The sequence below is a fragment of the Panthera onca genome, chromosome X (assembly GCF_046562875.1).
Source record: "Panthera onca isolate mPanOnc1 chromosome X, mPanOnc1 haplotype 2, whole genome shotgun sequence".
Taxonomy (NCBI): domain Eukaryota; kingdom Metazoa; phylum Chordata; class Mammalia; order Carnivora; family Felidae; genus Panthera; species Panthera onca.
Genome location: NC_138357.1, coordinates 22573579 through 22590364, shown reverse-complemented (window position 1 = coordinate 22590364; position 16786 = coordinate 22573579).

Sequence of the window (16786 nt, the reverse complement as noted above, 5' to 3'; positions counted from 1 at the left end):
GCACTTAAGTATGGCATTCTTTAACAGGAGTAAATCTAAAAAGTATGAGTTGTTTACAGAATGCTGTTATTCAGTATATTAATAAAACAAGCTTTTCTATCCAGTGGAAAGTTTGAAAAATCCTTCCAGAGCTTACACAACATATAATTCACTTTAGTGCGTGTGGAGCATTTATTAAGAATGTGTTGGCTCCTAATTTGAATAAATATATCCCTCTGACATAGTATCTCTTCTGCCAGAAGGGAAGCCTGCTTGATTTGCTAACTAGGGATAGATGGACCAATGACCCACCCAAGATTATTTTCCTGATATTTCTAATGGGACATTCAAACAGATACAGTGAGTTTGTTTCTTTCCTCAGCTTCAATTTAATAAGTGTTACCATAAACAATTCCAAATGTCCTTCCTTATTCCTAGGTTGATTTCATGATCTATCCAGCAAACATAACAGAATGTTGAAGGGGACTTCTATTATTGTCCTCAAACTGGTGACCAAGGTCCAAAGCTGAGGACAAATAACAACAACAATAATAATAATAATAATAATAATAATAATAGCAGCAACAATGAGCATTACTATTACTACTATTACTATTATTATTATTAGAGTAACAATAACAGCAACAATGAGCACTTTATAAACCTTAATCCAATTAGTTCTCACAATAACCCTATAATGTAGATACTATTATTACCCCTATTTTAGAGATGAGGAAACTGAGGCAGAGAAAACTTAACTGAGCTGCTCAGTGACCAGTTTGTAACTGCAAGAACCAGGATTTGAACTCAGCACTTTAGCTCTGGGCTTGAAGTATTTTGTAGCCTAGATTATCTCATAGCCTAAAGAGAGCCACCAACAGATGGGACCAGATATTTTCCTCAGGGCTTACCGGACATATTGTCATCTATCCTTTACCACCCTCTACTTCCAGTCTATTCCTCTGAGGCCTGGAGGAAGAGAAAGAGCAACTTATCAGAGTTTTCAGCCTTGTGGAAAAAAAGAAAAGTTATTTCTCTCCCCTCCACCAAAGCCAAGTAAAATAGTGGGTGACCCCCAAGAGACTCTCATAGATTTGGAGAGAATCTGTAAGAATAATGGACTAGAATCTTGCTCTCCAGGAGGGTTCTTAAAGAGCTGTAGATCCTGTGTACTTACCCTCATATCTTTGGGTGGAACAAGGTGAGAATCCTTAAGGGAGTGTGATATAGGTTTTCTAAGGGCAGAGGGTGTTTGTGAATATGGAGGCTGGGTCCTACTCCTCAACCGGAGATTTCTGAAGGCAGGCAACTTGCTGTGATAGTCCATCCCAATAGGATGTGAAAGGATTGTAGCGTAATGTAACCTGGAGGAAAATAGAATGATACCCCCCCCCAACCAGAGATCCTCGATGCCCTTAAAAGTCAAAGAAAAGGACTACAGCAATTCTGTGATTCCAGGTGAAGGAGCATGAAGTAGAAGAGCAGGAGTCTTAGTGCTACCTAGGCAGCTTCAGGGCCAATAATCATGGCAACCCACCCAGCAAAGAGGTTAGGCATGTGGACTTCTGGGAATGACTGTGAGGGACTAGGCTGCTCCTATCTGGGAGAGTTCTTAGTAACAGGATGCTTCAGTGAAGCTAGCCACCACTCCCATGAAAGCCACATATGCCACCCATCTACACAGAGGGTAAACGTAGGAAGAGAAACTACCAGCAAAAGCTAGAAGCAAATGTAGCCAGGGTAAGGCCAGGGGGATATCCCTACCCCTAGCAGACAGCTATACATTAATACCGGAGAAGATAAATTACAAGCAGGAGGGGGAAGAAGAATGGAAGAGAATAATACTACACCCCTGCATCTACTCCTAGGTCTCCAATACCTTCATCTAAATAGCAACAGGGTTAAGGAGCAATCTTTGAATCACATATGAAATTGGCATTTTTTAACAGACTAAATTTTACAAACTGAAAGGGACCAGAAGATTATGAATAAAAAGAAGAACTCAACAAAGCAAACTTGGAAACAACATTTAGAACATGTGAACACTTTACACGTTAATACCCCCTAGTAAGTTCATATTCCTCAGTGAGCCAGTTACATCAGAATTCCAAATAGTGGGTAGGGGTAGGTGCCTCTTCAGCAGGCTGTAGGAGTGTGGAAATTATTCTTCAGGCCCTTGACTTCAAAGATTCTATGTCTACATAAACATCCTGACCTTCCATGGCTCATTTTCAGCTTGTAATTCCTGGATTTATGACCAACAGGCATTGTCCAGACCACCAGCCTAGGACACAATACAGTCACACACACACACACACACACACACACACACACACACACACACAAACAGTAACAAAACTACCCTTCTCTGGATCAGTTCCCACTTGCAGAATTGGAGGAATGCTACCCCTTTGAAATTCCTCCTTCTTGCCCAAGTTAGCTGTGGTGAAGGATAGAAGAGGAAGGATCCTTGGGGTTTTGCGCAAAGGCTACCTTAGACCTTATTTCCACATGGTTCCTGGAGACCAGGTCCTGGTCATTATCTCTGGGCCCACCACATTGTCACTGTGCAAAGAATCTACTGCTACTTGCTGTCACAGCACTCCACCTCTGTAATTCTGTTAGTGTCGTCACCACTACCACAGCAGGACCCTTCCGTATTGGCACTCTTAGTCTCATACAGAAATACCACACCAGGATGTGCTGGTACATTCCAGATACTCCTTGGGAGCCCCCACTACCCCAGACTCTGATATTTGTCCCAAAGGAATATGGTAGCAGCCTATGTGTCAACCCACCACCATGTCCTTGATAATTCCTCTCTCCACACGTTAGCATTATCCCTAAACCAAGTTGGTGGATCTTAACTCTGTTACCAAGTTGAGCTCCTAATAATATTAGATATGTATTGTGCAAGTGCTTTGTAGTGAAGCACTGTGATAATTGTATTATCACACTTAATTCTCAAAGCTATTAGGCAGTTCCTGATTAGGATTAGTTTTGTGTGGAAAAGTACAAATGAAAAGGAAGTAATAGTGACTTAAACAGCATGGGGCATAGTTTCCTCTCGTGTTCAAGTAGGACTGGTATGATACGCCCCAGATTCTTATTCTGTTGCTCCATCTTGTGTGTTGCTTCTATTCCCATCATCATTTCACAGTCCTGGTTGGTTGCTGGGGTTTTAGCCATGATTGATCCCATCCCATCCAGCACAAAGTAGAAAAGCAGTGGGAAGGGCATGCCCCTTCTTATTAAGGACATTCTTTACAAGTTGCACATAATGCTTATGCTTGCAATTCATTGCCTGATCTTAGTTACATGGTTACACCTAACTGCTAAACTGGTTGGGAAGCATGGTTCTTCTTCTTGACGACTATGTAGTCAGCTGAAGAACTGGGGTTTTGTTTCTCATGAAGAAATGATAATATATTTAGGGGATAATTAGCAATCTCTACCACAGGTAGGTACAAGGCCCCCACATATGATTGTGTATTTTGTGGGTTTAGAAAATCTGAGAGAAAGATGAGAGATGAGATCTAGCCAGTGCCCCCTAGCCAAACAAGTGTTCCCTAGCCCAAGGTTCTATCAGGCCAGAAGGGGTGCCTTTCTGCATTAGGTTGAACCATATGAAATTATCATTTTTATAGACTAAAATAATGGAATACCAGCAATTTCCTATGGTTCAACCTAATAATACAACCTTACCCCTACTCTACCTAATGGGGACAGAGCAGGCCCTTTTATTCCCCAATAGTTAAACGCTAAATATTTAACAACCAGCTCTTTGAGGAAAAAAGCCCTTATTCATACTATTTGTTGATTGCCATGGTGTAAATATTCCTACCATGGCCAATTTCAAATCTTCAAATTGACATTCCTGAACACAGAGTTGGGAAGAGATATGCAAGAGTACACCATTACATAGTATTTCCACACACAAATATAGGTAAATAATCTCAAGAACATATATAAGCAAAATGTAGTAAAACAATTAGGAAGTGATGAGTTTTGTGTATTTGTTTTTAATATAATTTTCATTATAAGTTTGTATAATTTAATTTTTAATAATGGCTCTACTACTTAAAAATTCACTTGCAAAATTTCCTAAAACCTAACAATTGGCTCCTGTGACCCAGAATGAGCTGACTCTTGTACACCTTTGGCTAAAGATCATAGTCCATTTATCCAGTCATTTGACCTGCCCAGCAAACTCCTTGCTTCCTTCTCTAAACTAACTAGCTACTCACCTGTCCAGCCCTCCAGATGTGTAATGAGATGAACTGAATATATATATGGATTAGGCTACATCCAGGGATTTCTATCCATATATCAGCACTTTTTAAACTTCTTCTATTTATCTTTTCAGCCTATACTACCCCTTGGGGTAATAAAATTTATATGTACTCCCCACTGGGTGAAGTCTACATTCATTTCCTTAGTTTATTTATTGTAAAATGATCTCATTAGTCCTCTAGCTTCAGAAAGGGCCCCTACGTGCCCTTTCTAGAATCCAACATAGACAACAGCTCCATTTTCTCTTTCTCCCATCCCCCTACCCTCACTTTTGATAACAAAAATTTCCATACTGTAAGCCATCCTTTCTCTACATTAGAGAAAGCTAGGCTTTCTCTAAGCCTAATATTTTGTCCTTGTGGTCAAATGTATCCACCCACTCATCCATCCAGAAAGTGTAATCTCATAGTCTCCCTGGCTAGTCTCTCCATCTTCATTATGGTTTACAGATTAAACATTTTAAAGTCCACATAAGGCCCTTCATGAAGTCCATATAAATCCCTTTTCAAGGACTCCAAATTGTGTCACTCCCTACCTCACATGTGACATTTCAGCAACACTGAAAAGCCTGGAAAGCCTGGAGTGGCTTACCCTCTCCAGGTGTTCCTTGCCTTGTGCTGCTGATTTTCTCTCTCTCTGTCTGAAATGCCCTCTCCTCCTTTCCCTGCCCCACACAAACACATTCACCTGTCAAATGCTTGTTCATCTGACTTCATCTCCTCCATGAAGACTTCCCTGATACCTCAAGACAGAATTCATTAATTTCTCCACTGCACAGCATCTCTACTCTACATAATTCTGCTATTATGTGATAAATAGGGTTGCCAAATTTAGCGAATAAAAATACAGGACACCCAGTTAAATTTGAATTTCAGACGAACAATGAATAATTGTTGTTAGAAGTATGTCCCATGTGATATTTAGGACATATTTATGTTAGAAATTATTTCTTATTTATCTCAAGTTCAAACTTAACTAGGCATCCTGTATTTTACCTAGCAACTCTAATGACACCACACTAGCATTTCTGGCTGCTCATCTATGAGTTCCTCAAGGGCAAGGATTTTGGCTTGTTTACCTATATTTCCTTGGGCACCATGCTGTCCTTAGCATATGGTAAGAGTTCACTAAATGTTTTTGGAACTACATTCAGGTACTATTTTATACCATTTGAACTAGTTTACGTATATCATCTTATTGAATCTCACAAAAATCCTGCGAGGTTAGGGGCGCCTGGGTGGCTCAGTCGGTTGAGCAACCGAGTTTGGCTCAGGTCATGATCTCACAGCTCATGAGTTCAAGCCCCGCGTTGGGCTCTGTGCTGACAGCTCAGAGCTTGGAGTCTGCTTCAGATTCTGTGTCTCCCTCTCTCTCTGCCCTTAACCTACTTGCATTCTGTCTCTGTCTCTCTCAAAAATAAATTTTTAAAAGTTTTAAAAAAATCCTGCAAGGTTAAAAATATACATATATATTATCTTCATTATACCAGCCATGAAACCAGGGGCCAGAGAGAAGTGACTTACCCAAGACCATACAATGTGAACACTACAGAGCCATAACTGAGACCAAATCCTTCTGAGTCCCTAGTCCTTTCCACTAAACCACGTTGCTGTTTTCATCTGTATATGGCCACAGATTTTTTGCAACTCTGCAATTTTCAGAACTATTTCTAAGCTTTAAATAAATGATCATACTTGCTTTGGTTTTAAATGATATTATGCCTCCATTGGTATAGCAGTGACTTTAATATAGCTTGAGGTGCTTGAAGTTGAGCCTAGTGAATTTTTAATTAGGTATCAATCAAATCGAGGACTGGTTATAAAGCATCATTTTTCCAGTAAAGTCAGCAACATGGTAAATGATTTTATTGGTAAACCATGAACTTTTTTTTACATATTTATTATTATTATGTCAATACAGGTTTCCTCTATCTGCGTATGTATAGCAGTTGACAATATCAGCCACATTATTAGTTTGGTTTCCTCTGCTTGGCTAGCTTTTCAGTTGTGGTAAGTGAAGTCTGCATTCCCTGCCTCAGCACTTTTGAAGAAGTGGCAGTTACAGTAAAACTTACATTAACTTGCACCCAAGTAATGAGCCCTCTATTAATTGAAATTTTCTGCACTTAGCACTTACAAAAAAAAAACAGAGGAAATTATGTGAATATGGACTGACAAACATTTTTCCCCCAGAAATGTCTGACATTGGTCTATTCAATCCGATTTCCTGTACTACTTATTTCCATCTGGAGTTCTAGATAGTAATGAGTAATCAGCACCTTGGCCTTTATGAAGGACCCAGCTTTCTACGAGGTGTCATGGCGTTCAAAAGAGGGAAAGAAACTAATTTTAATGACTACTATAAACACTTCTGGAAAAATTTTCAAGAAACTGGTGGTTGTGGTTATCTCCTGGGAGGAAAAGTGAATGACTGGGGGACAGGGGTGAGTAGGAGGCTCATTTTGCAACACATTCCCTTGTGTACATTTTGAAATTTTTATCATGTACCTGTATTACCTAATCAAAGAAACTAAACATTGTTTCAAATACCCACCATGTTCTTTGCATGATCTGATAAATTCCCATAGTGACCTTTTAAGATAAGAAATGTTATCTCTGTCTTTATAGAGAGGAAACTGGGGCTCAAAGAATTTAGGTCACTTGCCTCAGCTCATACTGGTTAAGTGAGTAAACAAGAATCTGAACAAGGGTCAGCCTTATTCCAAAGCTATGCTAACTATGCTGCTCCTCAAAGAAAATGAAAGCCCAGAATTTGTCCTAAATGATAATTTTATTGGACAAATAAGACATAAAACTCTGAAGAGTTAATTACCACATTTCACGGATTCTAAAAAACACATTTTAAAGGTTCTAAAATTAGGATGTGTCTTCTAACGAGTGGCATGCTGTAGTATATTTGGTGGCATTTTATTTTTCTTAGTGATTCATAAGATAATGGTGTGTTTTTCCACCAATGGCATCTTGGAGTCAGTGAAATATAGTTGTAAAATAATGCCGAAAATCAAAATGTCTAAATGCGCGGCACAATCAGTAAGTGCTATATTTCTGAAAAAAGAGTATCCTCTTCTGTAAGAGTTGCTAGGAAATGCTTTGCACTGATTAGAGCCAAGCCTCAGTGATTGGGAGTGTATCTGTTACCTACTGCCACAATAAACCACCCCAAAACTCAGTAGCTCAAAACAACAATCACTTATTATTGCTCTCAAGTATACAGTGTAACTGGAAAATCTTGATCATCTAGGCTGGATTTGTTCATGTCTACAGTCAATTGAAGTCAGCTAAATGGTCTTGGCTAGGCTCATTCATGTCTAGAGATCAGCTGGCTGATGGCTGATCTAGTTTGGCCTCAGCTTGAGTGAGGGATGGTTTTTCACATACTTCCAGCAGGCTAGCCTAAGCATGTTCCCATGGATGTGGCAAGGGAGCAAGAGCACAGGTGCAAGAGTGAGCAGGAGGAAATGGAAGCTTCTGCTTCCACCATGTTTGTTAACATCCAGTTGGGCAAAGCATAATATGGCTGAGCCTAGAGTCCAGAGATGGGACAGAGCATACTGCCTACAATGGGAGGGATGAAGCATCCCTCCATCAATGCAATCTATCACAAATAGGCTTCAGATATGTAGGTTGAGGAAAGTAGGGCTACGTCTGCTGGCTAAAAGAAACCCTCCCGATAAAGGGGAATCAGCCAAATACCCTGTATGCATGTGCTTGAGGGGGTTGTTCCATCAACAAAAACAGAACCAGGCTAGGCTATAACTGTGAGTTTATTTAGGGACAATGTTGACGATGACAACACAAAATCATTGTTTGAAATAAGGATAGAGCCAATAATCTCATAAATTAAGCCTCCCTCAACCTCTGTACCCAGAATCTCCTGAGCATCACCCATGGAACCCTAAATCTCTACCAAATACAGCTGGAAAACAACTGCATGGCATCCTTGGCCCCAGCAGCAGACCTAGCTTGTCTTTGTTCAGCTTCCTAGGCAAGCATAATGAATTCAGCTTGGAGTAAGAGCACGCTAACCCTGGAAAAGTCACCTCAGCCATCTTGTGAAGCCAAGGCATTTTCCTCACTGACCACGGCACTATTCCTCATGTTTAGCTCCTTCCAAGGCCAGAAAGAGGTCCCTACCCCAGGAAATGAACTTTAGAAAGGACGTGCAAACAACCTCCCCTAGGATTCTAATTTGCACCATAATATGTTTGCAGAGTTCTCTTCTCTGTGATATTGATGGATAATTAACCACCTCTGAGCTCTGAATCATACTGAGGATATCCACAGCACTGAGAATTTTTCTTTTGAAAACAAAAAGGAAATCAATTTCAGCCAATTCAGTTGTTGCCATTTTATGAAGTTAAGGTGCTCAATGTAAATTAATGTTTTTAATGTATGCCTTTGATCAATAGGTGTAATTATTGATTGGAGTCACCCAAAGCCAAAAGCAAACCAATCATTCCTGACACTGTAGACTTTATACCATGCAGATAAATCCTAAACACAACTGCACAGAGCTCAAGGCTTATGTGACTGTCCAATGTTACAAGTAAACTATTAAAAAAGAACACAAACATTTTCACTCTTTGCTTCCTTTCTTGTGCACACTACTCTGGAGTTTTCACTAATAGGATCCATGGACCAGAATAGGAGCAGCTGTTCCTGACTGGTCGCTTGTCCAGAAAATAGCCATGAGTTCTTTATATTTACTAATTATATTGCTTCTAGGAGGTATAAATTAAGCAGAACAAATGTATCCAGAGCATTCAGACAAAGCTAGCCTGATTTTCTAACTGGAGGATTACTGCAGCTCCTGTTCCCAGTCAAAAGATTATCCCATGAGAGGCGCCTGACTGGCTCAGTTGGTGAAGCATGCGACTCTTGATCTCAGGGTTGTGACTTCAAGCCCCCTGTTGGGTATAGAGATTACTTAAAAATAAAATCTTTACAAATAAAGGCTTACCCTGTGAGCTAGTTTAAAGTCAAGTCTAAAATTCTTACTATTTGTCACTGTCAGGGTACCCAAAGGCCTTTCCCCTCTTAAGACCCAGGATCTATTCTCAGACCCAGGTCAGTATCTTATGCTCTCACAAACACTGAGTTAATACTCATTGAACACTTATTTATGTGCTAGGCACTCCGCTAGGCCCTTCACATACATTACCTCACTGAATCTTTACAAAACTCTATGAAACAGGTAGTAGCACCTTAGTCCTGATTCTAAGATTCCATTGATTTTAAGATTCAGTATTAATTTAACAAATCCTATATGGATCACACACACTAACTAGAATATACATATCAAATACAGAAGTGTTAAAATGTTAGAATCAGGAAAAAAGCTAATATCCCCTTTTGCAGATGAGGAACTGAAGCCCAGAGGAGTTAAATAACCAGTCCAAGGTCACAAAGCTAGTAAGTGGTGACTGGGGTTCAAAACCAGATCACTGCATCCAGTGCCTATAGAAGCAGCATGATCTCTTTACTTCCTTTAGCAAAGATCATTTGCCACAGGTGAGTTGCTCCTCCTCTCAACAAATGCCACCTTCCATTCTATTTCATAGAGTTCTGTTTGCCCCTAGAGCCTGGCTGCAAGGGTGACACCAACTACCCAGTTTCTTCCTTGCAAAAGACCTCAAACAACCAGAACTAAAGATCATCCCATGAAATAAGTAAAGATAGTATCATCTGGTAGATAAAGGTGCAGGATTGTGAACTTCAAGATGAAAGACCTAATTAATACATGTTTCAGTCTTTCCATCCAGCACCAAAACCACTGAAATATAGAGGAATCCTTGAAAGATATAAAGCAGGTGGAATAGTATTAAAGAGAAACTACAGCCCGCAATATAATCAGTAAAAATCTGTAGTGGTAGAAGACAGCAGTAAAAAGGATGCTTCATGCCTTCAGGTGGTAGAAATAGGAAGAGCTCAAGGATAACTATCAGATGATTAAGCAAAATCAAATAGGGTAATCGGTTCTGTCATCCCTCCCACTTTCTTCCTTCACAGGCCAGGTAATAGTAAAAATAGCAACAGTGTCTGCCTCCAGATGGGAGCAGTAAGTATGGGACCTTAAATCAAAGAGACGGCAATGCTTTGAGTGTAAGATTTCAGACAAATTATAGGATACCCAGTCAAATTTGAATTGTAAATAAGCAAGAAAGATTTCAGCTCTATAACTGTGTCCCATATATTGCATGAGACATACTAATACTAAAAAATCATCCAGTATTTGTCTGAACATCAAATTTAACTGAAATTTAAATATAAATTTAAAACTTCTAACATTTAAGGTTTTAACATGCAATATGTGCAACATACTTACACAAAAAAAGTTCACTGCTTATCTGAAATTTAAATTTAACCAGGAATTCTTTTATTTACTAAATCTGGCAACCCTATTCAGGAGGCTAGCAACCCCTAGAAAACACCCACATCCAAAAGAATAGCCACCCATGTACTCTCACCAGCAATATGTCGTATGGTCCCTTAAAACAGTCACAACAACAGTAGCCACTTCCATCTAGTCCCTCAAGCAGACTGCACAGAGGCTAAAACATTTAAGGAAAACTCACACCATTGAATGAAACAACAAACTCAATAAATGAAAGAATTTAAGTTATAGGAAACAAAATTAAAGAGAAATCAGAATGAGACCTTCACATAAATTCAGTTTATTCCCTCAGAGGGACATGGAAGGATATCACATTCATAAAACAAGAATAAATGCTTTTGAATAAGAACTGAAGATTATTTTTTAAATAATCTAATTAGATATCTGAAAAATGAAAATAGAACTATTGAAATAAATAGCTCAATAGATAGACTAAATAGCAGATTACATGAAATAGCAGATTTACAGGAAAGGCAAATAAGTAAGCTGTAAGACTGAACTGAGATGTTACCCAAGAGAACCCAAAGAGTCAAGGTGATAGAAACTGTGAAAATACAAAGACTCAGAGGACAGATCGAGAAGTTTTAATACCAGTCTAAGAGGTGTTTCAAAAGAAGAGAACAGACAAAATAGGAGGCAATATTTGATAAATATTTGAAAAATAATTGCCAAAACTTTCCCATATTGAATTATAATGAGTCTTTGATTGAAAATGACCATCAAGGACCAAGCAGGATAAATTATACACATGCACACACCCTTAGACACATTATAGTGCAATTTCAGAAACCAAGCTTACAGTGCTAAATGCTACCAATGAACAGAAAGAAGAATCAGATTATCAGAAAAGAATGACAATCAATTTGAAATGAGACTTCCATCTGCAACACAGAATGTAAGAAAACAAGGAGCACTTCATATTGCTAATGGAACATCCTTCTAAACCTAGAATTTTATCAACCAAGAAGTAATAAAGTAGGGGTGGCTGGGTGGCTCAGTCAGTCAAGCGTCCAACTTCGGCTCACGTCATGATCTCACAGTTCGTGAATTCAAGCCCTGCATGGGGCTCTGTGCTGACAGCTCAGCCTGGAGCCTGCTTCAGAATCTGTGTCTCCCTCTCTTTGTCCCTCCCCCACTCATTCTCTCTCTCTCTCTCTCTCTCTCTCTCTCTCCCTCCCTCCCTCTGAAAAATAAATAAACATTAAAAAAAATTTTAAGTAAGGTAAAATAAAGACATTTTCAGCCCTGGAACGATTCAGAAATTTTACCAACCACAAACTCATACTGAAAGAAGTACTGGTGGATGAATTACACAAAGGAGAAAATTGAATCCACTAGGAAGTAGTGAGACTTAAACCTAAAACTATCAATAAGAGAATAGGGGATAGAAAGCGGAGGGTAGGGGTGTCTGGGTGTCAGTTAAGTGTCTGACTCTTGATTTTAGCTCAGGTCATGATCTCATGGTTCATAAGATTGAGCCCTGCATCAGGCTCCATACTGACACATGGAGACTGCTTGGGATTCTCTCTTTCCTCCTCTCTCTGCTCCTCCCTGACTCATTCTCTCTCTCCCTCTCTCTCTCTCTCTTTCTCTCTCTCTCTCAAAATAAATAAATAAACTTAAAAAAAAGAAAGTGGGGGGGGGCGCCTGGGTGGCTCAGTCGGTTAAGCGTCTGACTTCCGCTCAGGTCATGATCTCCCAGTTTGTGGGTTCAAGCCCTGCATCGGGCTCTGTGCTGACAGCTCAGAGCCCAGAGCCTGCTTTGGATTCTGTGTCTCCCTCTCTCTCTGTCCCTCCCCCACTCTTACTTTATCTCACTCTGTTTCTCAAAAATAAGTAAATGTAAAAAAATTTAAAAAAAAAGAAAGCAGAGGGTAGTAAAGCTAAGGTTATTATCTTTTCAGGAAGATGAATTAGATACTTACTAATTCTAGTGTTAAAAATATATCTTTATGTGCATGTTAACAATTTAAGGGTGATTAATAAAACATAAAAATAAAATGTATAATTTACCCACATGGAAGAGGGGAGGGGAGTAAAAAAGCTCCATCCATTCAACAAAAAGCAGAAGTAGGGCATGTGGCTGGCTTGGTCGGTGGAGCATGTGACTCTTGATCTTGGAGTTGTCAGGTCAAGCCCCATGTTGGGTGGAGACATTACTTAAAAGATCAAATCTTTTTTTAAAAAGAAGAAGGAAAAAGTTAACAAAATGGCAGCATGATAGGTTTGTAACAGGAAATAGGAAAGGAATAACTATACCTATAGGTAATCACTGTAAATGTGAAAGAATTAAACTTATCTATTTAAAGACAGTAAAAATGATCCAACTAGATGTTATCAAAAGACACACTTAAAATGACTCTTGTAGATTGAAAATAAAGAACTAGGGAAAGATAATGCCAGACAAATGACAACAAAAATAAAACCAGTGTGGCAATATCAAGAGCAGATGAAATATAAATTCAAAGCAAAAATAATTCATAGATAAAGACAGAAACATCATTTTGATTTAAAAAACACTCCACAAAGAAAACAGTTATGAACTTTTCTACACCTATGTGCAGAGAATCAAAATACAGAAACATAAACTAATAAGTATACAATAACACACCATGCTTTATATAAACCACAATCATAATACAATAATTTAACACATTTCTCTAAGAAACTGAGAGATCAATTAGACAAAAATTAAGGATAAAGAAAATTTGAATAACACAATACATAGAACTTTGCACTCAACAGAGAATATACCTTCTTTTAAACATATACAATTATTTACCAAAAATGATAATTTGTTAGACCATAAGAAGATATCAAATTCCAAAAAACATAATATCTTATAGGCTATATTCACTGTTCTCAATGCAATAAAATAGGAACCAACTACAAAAAAGAAAATGCTTTAAAATCTTTACACCTGGAAAAATGTAAATTTTTTTATGTTCATTAATTTTTGAGAGAGAGAGAAAGAGTACAAGTGGGGAAGGGGCAGAGAGAGAGACACACACACAGAATCCCAAGCAGGCTCCAGGCTCTGAGCTGTCAGCACAGAGCCCGTCGCGGGGCTTGAACTCATAGACTGGGAGGTCATGACCTGAGCCAAAGTCAGACACTTAATCGACTGAGCCACCCAGGCACCCAAATACCTGGAAAAATTTAATGAACACAATTCTAAATAACTTTTAAACTAAACTATAAATAAAATTGGAATTATAAACTATTTAAAATAGAACTAATCTCAAAACCTTAGGAATGGGTACTCAACTTCATTAATCATTGTGGAAACAACAGCAATTTAATACCATTCACAATGAAATGGCTAAAATGAAAAAAGACAGAAAAATACCCAGTGTTAGTGAGGACACAGAGCAAATGAAAACCTCATAAACTATTTAGTGTAAATACTTAGGGACACTGGCATGAAACCACTTAAAACATATGTAACCTACAATCCAGCAATTCCACTCATATGTATATACCCAACAGAAATTCATGCATATGCTTACCTAAATATATGTAAAAGAAGGTTCAAAGAAGCATTATTTGTTATTGCTAAAAACAGGAAACAATCCAAATATCCATCAATAATTAAATGGATAAATAAATTGTTGAATATTTACACAATGAAATACTACACAGCAAGGATAATGAATCATTACCTACAACAATATGGATGAATCTTAAAAATACAATGTTAAGTGTAAATGTCCAGACTCAAAGAGTATATACTGTATTGTTACATTCACATAAAGTTCAAAAGCAGGCAACAGTAATCTATACAGCATTATAAATTAGGACAATGTTTACTCCTATAGGTGTGGGTTGGTGATGACTGAAATGCGCACAAGAGGGGGCTTTTGAGATACTGGTCATGTTCGGTTTCCTGACCAGGGTGTATTCAGTTTGTCAAAATTCATTGAGATAAACACTTCTGATTTGTACACTTTGTTATATATATGTTATGCTTCAATAAAAATTGTAAATAAATAACTTAGGGATGTGGCCAAATAGTACTCAAAAATAAATTTAGTCTTAAAATCACATATTAGAAATAAAGATTGAAAATAAATGAACTAAGCTGTCAACTCAAGACAGTAGAAAGAAAACGATAAAATAAGTCTAATGAAGTTAAAATGAAAAAATTATACAGATAAAAATATACACTGATAAATAGAAAATAAAACTCAAAAAACTAAATAAAATACCAAAAATGAGTACTCTCGAAATAATTAATATAAACAAATAAAAATAATATATTTAAAATATATTTATTAAAAATATTTATTTAAAAATATTATTATAGGGGCACCCGGGTGACTCAGTTGGTTAAGCATCTAACTCTTTATCTCAGAGTTGTGAGTTCAAACCCCACATTGGGCCCCACACTGGGCATGAAGCCTACTTAAAAAAATTTTTTTAATTTTTTAAAATACTATTAACAAATAATATAAACAAGAATTTAGCAAATATGATGATTTAAAAAAAGAGACAGCAAAATAAACTATATGAGGAACACAAAAGAAATAAACTGGAGACTTTAACAATTACAGGAGAATGCCATGTACAATTTAATAACAATCAATGTAAAACCTTAAAAAACAGGACAGATTCAAGGAATATACAAATTACCAAAATCAGCCCAAGAATAACAAAGAATGTTGAATAAACCAAAAACTACAGAAGAAATTTTATTAGTAGCCAAAATTTTCTAATCCCCCCCCCAAAAAAGTTCCAGTGGTTTTACTGACATATTCTATCAAAGCTTCAAGAAAACTATATTTACATGTAAATGAACAGAAAAAGTTCTGGAAGTATACAACCAAACTGATAATAATGGTTGCTTCCATAAAAAAGAGGTGGAAAAAATGCATAACAAAGAGATGATAAATAATATTTTTATTGAACGTATTCATATATTACATGCATTATTTATAATTTCTTTCAAATTACTCAACAATTCAGGGGGTGCCTGGGTGGCTCAGTCAGTTAAGCATCTGATGTTGGCTTAGCCCATGATCCCCCGGTTTATGAGTTCAAGCCCCGTGTCAGGGTCTGTGTTGACAGCTCAGAGCCTGGAGCCTGCTTTGAATTCTGTGTCTCTGTCTCTTTCTGCCCCTCCCCTCCTCATGCTCTCTCTCTCTCTCTCAAAAACAAAATAAACATTTAAAAAAATAAAAAGAAGCACGGACATGCTGACACCTTATTTTCAGATTTATGGCCTCCAGAACTGCGAACTGTCATTCCAAGCCCCCCAGTTCATTGTACTCTGCTACAACAGCCCTAGGAAGTTAATACAGTCCCCTACTCAAGATAATAGGATAGGGAAGTTTTTAAGTGCAATGGAGGATTTGAGTGAATTAGCTCTCTAATGCTTTGGGTAACAAATTACTCAGAGTTAGGGCACTTCTGAGGAGAGTCAGCTTTAGGTAAAGTTAGGAGCTATGGACAACAGAAGTGATTATAAGGGTGCTGGTGTCCTAGAAGACTCAGAATGTCTATAAAAGCCAAAGTGCTTACGACCATTTCCTTAGTGTTTCCAAAAATACTTTCTCTGAACCTATCTGATGACTTTCTGGTGCCACAAAATGCATAATTTCTCCCTCTTTGGTATTATTTTTTATTTATCTAAATGGAAAATCTCTTGGGAACAGATAGCTTGAGGGGAACCATCAGAGACAGGCAGGCTCTCCCATTTCCAAGCTGTTCAGTCTGGCATCATGAAGCATCTAGTGCTCAACTCACGTGTTGTTTAATCAGAGTGGAGGCTGATTTTTGTCTTTTAAAGGGCAGCGGGCTACCCTGGGTATTAGGTAAGAGCTTTGAAGACAGAGCATCTGGAATGAGTTGGAACATTCAATCTACCTTTCTATGAAAAGCTGGAGGTAGAGCTCACTTCTTTGTCAGCCATGGTATGATTTCTTCACTATAGACCACAGGCTCAGGAATCCAAGATCTTTCAGCCAACAGCTGTTGTCTAAGATTTGGAACTGAGGCCACAGAGGCCTTTCTAGAAAGCTTCCCTGCAACCCTGCTGACCTGCCTGGCAATTGAAAAGGCAAGATTCTTTCCCCAGGGCTTGAAATTGGCTCCCCCTCTT